This window comes from Manis javanica, chromosome 3, assembly GCF_040802235.1.
Source record: "Manis javanica isolate MJ-LG chromosome 3, MJ_LKY, whole genome shotgun sequence".
Taxonomy (NCBI): domain Eukaryota; kingdom Metazoa; phylum Chordata; class Mammalia; order Pholidota; family Manidae; genus Manis; species Manis javanica.
The window spans coordinates 178,575,856-178,580,171 of record NC_133158.1 but is presented as its reverse complement, the minus strand read 5'-3'; the positions used below and the strand labels follow the sequence as shown (position 1 = coordinate 178,580,171).

General features: G+C 44.9%; 1 long non-coding RNA gene across 5 annotated transcripts; it reads left to right on the top strand.

Moving 5' to 3' along the window:
• Window positions 1-3,535, top strand: LOC140848231 (uncharacterized). 5 transcript variants are annotated; one of them, XR_012128792.1, is made up of 5 exons: window positions 1-96; window positions 559-755; window positions 856-918; window positions 2,292-2,472; window positions 2,981-3,535. It is a non-coding gene; the product is annotated as an uncharacterized lncRNA (long non-coding RNA). The 5 variants fall into 5 exon arrangements; XR_012128793.1 differs by lacking the exon at window positions 856-918; XR_012128794.1 differs by lacking the exon at window positions 856-918 and having other exon boundaries at window positions 559-776.
• Window positions 3,536-4,316: the final 781 nt, after the last annotated feature.

Sequence of the window (4,316 nt, the reverse complement as noted above, 5' to 3'; positions counted from 1 at the left end):
GACTGTGCAAGGGTGTGACTGCCCAGAGACAAGGATCTTGGAAGACCTTCTGGGAGGCTGGCTACCACAATGATCATAAGAGATACCATCTGGGCAGTACGTATTATGTGCTTGGTTTTAGATGGAAATGATCTCATTTAATACTCACTACACTCTTATGCAGTAGATTATATTAGTCCTCAGTTTATAGATGAGAAAACTGTGGCTAAGAGTCATTAAATATCTTGCCTGAGGCCATGTAGCTAGCAAATGGAGGGAAATGGAACCCTGCTTTGGTGTGACTCCATGCCAGCCTCTCCATTCGCTCCCAGGGGCCTGAAACCTCTACTCTTATTGCTGTCCCTCTCCCTTCTCACTACCAGGTTGTATAAAATCCTGCAGTGTGTATCCTCCCCCTCATCCTCGTCCAGCTTTGCTTCTACTGGTCTGATTCAGGGTGGTCCTATATGTATTAGCTCTTTCAAGAAATATAAGATCAAAAAGCATGTGTTTGCTAAATTAATAAACTCTATCAACTTGTTATAATCCTATTCAATTTGAAACCCATGCATCTACTAGGATCTTTAAAAGGAATCATCAGACTCAAAGCCTAAGGAGAGACAGACCAGATTCTCTCAATGGAATCTGCAATCGGATCAGAAAACGCGGCCAGGCCAGGCCCAGGAGGGCCGACAGGGAGGAGAGGCAGAGAAGGAAGGCTCTTCTACCTGGCCGTCAATCCCGGGGCGTTTCTCCAGATACGGCAACAGAATGAGGTTCTGAACGGCTTTAAACAAGTACTTTTTAAAATTTAATATTACTTTTGAGAAAATGTAATTATTGTAAACCTTCCCTATTGTGTGTTTTTAATTCAAGGTTATATTTGCGCAGCTCACTGACAGCATGATAGGCAGTTTTGCCCGTGTTTGAGCTTCCTGGGTATGTTTGTCGTGGGGACACTCCTCTCTTCCTCCCGCGGTCACTCACCTCCAGCATAAGCAGGGTGTATAATCAGGGCTCTGGAGAGCCCACGCCCCCCACCCCCACCGCATTGCACTTAGGGATAATTAAATACTACTTAGGGAGGAGGATAATTATAAAAGACATATTCATTTCCTGAAACTAAAGCTTAACCTTTAATAAACTTTAAATTTCAAAGGAATCCATGTAATTTTGCATAATTCAGAATCATTTATTCATTCATCTCACCCCGAACACAGCCCCTTTCCTTTTGTTTCTGGCAGTGACTGTTATTTGATTCGTCTTGCCCAGCAGGCATGTGGAAGGACATTTTGTTCTGAATGTGAGAGGGAAATAAGACACATCCTGTAGTGGCAAATGCCTGAGTTACACAAACAATAGTGCATTTGGTGTATGTGGGGGCACATGATGGAGAGCCCCCCCGGAACCAGCCTCCCTCCATCTTACAGGACTGTCCTGAGCCACTTGCTTGCCTCTCATTGGTGGCTCCTTGGCCCAAACTGATGTACTGTCTGCCCCAGATACGGCTGCTTTTGAAATGTCCACCTCAGTAACTTACTTCACTTTCTCCAGCCCCACTCCTTGAATTTCTTGGAGGATGAATTCAATGGAAACACAGTAGTCAAAAATAGGGCACAGTGGCTAAGTGATACAAGTCAGACAGAGGAAGCCAAATCCCATGACTTCACTTGTATGTGGAATCTAAAAACAGAACGAAACAAGCAACAAGCTCATAGATACAGAGAACAAACTGGTGGTTGCCGGAGCCTGGAGGTGGGGTGTGGGTAAAATGGGTGAAAAGAGTCATATGGTACAAATTTCCAGTTAAAAAAATATTAAGTCAGCAGGATGTAATGTACAGTATGGTAACCATAGTTAATAATACTGTATTGCGTATTTGCTGCTTAGAAGTTTTTGTTACAAGAAAAAAAATTCTTTAACTATGTTTAGTGATGGTTGTTAACCAAACTTATTGTGATCATTTTGCAATATAATAAGTATTGAGTCACTATGTGGTACACATGAAACTAATATAATGTATATCAATTAAATTTTAATTAAAAATGATATAAAAAATAGGGTACATTGTAATACCTGATGTTGGTGAGGGTATGAGGGGAAAGGATCTGTCATACACTATAGGTAAGAATGTAAATCAGTGTGAATCAGGGGCTATATTGGGCTTTTAGTAGCACAGGGTTGCCTGAGGTAGCTTAGAACAATTACGATTTACATACTTGTGTCTGAGAAACAGCCCAGAGCTGTCTGAAAACTTTGAGAGGTTGGCCTTCCTGCTTTTCCGTCCTTAATGCAAGGCTTCCATTCTCAAGGCCACAAGAAGGCTGCTGCAGTTCCTGTCATTACAAAAAGGATCCATATAGGAAGAGGAGGAAGAACTGGAAGCACAAGGGACTTTCCTAGAAGTCTCACTCAAAACTTCTGCTGACATCTCATTGGCCATTCCTACCTGTGAGGAAGACCCAGAAATGTAGCTTCTTGATTATTAAGGAAGTAAGGGGAAATTGATATTGGGCAATTACTAACTAGCACACTCTCTGCCATGATGTACAGCCTTTATGGAGGACAATTCAGAAGGAACCATCAAAAATAGAAAATTTAAATGCACTTACCTCTGACTCAGGAAGTAGCCTGCTAGGAATTTATCCTGGAGATGTATTTTCACACATGTGCATGTGCTTAAGCACTACAAGCTGTTACTTGCAGCAAGAAAAATTGATGGAGATACATTTTCACTAAGTGCAATGTCTCAGCATTACAAACTCTGATCCACCAGATTAGCAGCTTCTCTTCCCCAGAAGGTGGTGGATGGGGAAAGGGAGCGGAAGTGTTGACAGTTCCTGTCTCTAAGCCAAAGTCCGAAAGTAGGGAGAGAAACATGAATGTTTCCCCACAAAGAGACCCCTCAGCAGGGAGTCAGAGGGCAGGCAGATCGTCTTGGAGACTGAAGAGGGTCGCTGAAGGGTCTGTAAATAATTATCTTCCTTTTTTACTTTTCCAGGTAGAAGCAGCAGGAGAAGCAAGGCTCAGAATGTGGCCATTGACACTCAAGTCTCTTGAAGACAATTGGGTCCATCCTTTGTCTTCAGAGAAGGAAGCTGAGATGCAGGGAGGTATATAGCAGCAGCAGTGATGGACGTTTTCTGGGCCAAGCTGTTGTATGTTGTCTGCCTTACAATAGAGCTTCAGATACTTTGAGGCTGTCATGGCGACCCTGTTGACAGAAGTCATCTCTTAGTGTCACACTCCACACTCAGAGAGGCAGCTGGTGGTGCTGAATTGGCATATCATGTGTCGGGGCTGCTCAGTTCTCCAGAAACTCAGGCTGAGTCCTGGGCAGCCCTTGCCTGACAGCAAAGACACAGCAATAATACAGCTCAAAACAAAGGGCTTCCCGGTGGCCCCATTCACCAAAGACTCCTTCTAAGTGAAAACCTGAGAAGACCCCAGGGATGAAAGTTGTTGGGGATTTATAAGGGAATGGAGGAGGAATAAGGCCTGAGTTATCATCCAGCTACAGCTTTGTACTTTCTCCAAATTAATGAGGCACTTGGAGAAGAAAGGATCAAAGTGTGATATTACAGAGATGGTGCTGGGAGAAAGAATGATGTTTTTTACAGTCCTGACTGTTCAAATATTCACAAGGGAGTGGAGATTGTCATTTGCGAGTCACCCTAGTGAGAATGATACGTTCACTCTGGTTGCGTCAGTGGCAGGGAGCCTGTGCTGAGAGTAACCGGCTCCTCCCCCACTGGCCCTCTTCCCATGGCAACCTCAGAGGCCTCCACAGGGCAGGGGAACACGTTGTCTGGGACATCGTTCTGTCCCCCATTTCTCCCGACTCCCAAGCGGCACCTGCTCTGACTCCTTCTTCCCCTCCCCCAGATCCCTCTGCCAGGGCCCTTCTCAGACGAAGGGGGCATTCTGTGTGGAAGTAGGCATGGCTTGAAAGTCTTCCCACGCATGTTGCTATGAGGGATTTCAACAACTTGAAAGAAGCAGAGCCAAGTAACATCCTGATAAGGCAGAATCTGAGGGTCTTTCCCCAGCAGTCTTGGCCCACACTGTGGGGTTGTTCTGAGTCCGCTCCATCCGTGCAAAAGATGTTGGTAACCTGTCCGTTTCCCTAGCCTTATCCATTCATACCACAGACATTGTCCAGACACCATACCTGCACCAGGCATGGTGCAGAACACTGGGGATAAAAGTGAGGCAGTGAGCCAGGACTTGTCCTAGCACAGCCATGACCTGGAAAAGCTCTGCTGAGAAACTCTGTGGGGGAGTTTAGAAGGACCCTAGTGGAACAGAGAATGATGCTCTGAATAGAATATGTGGTG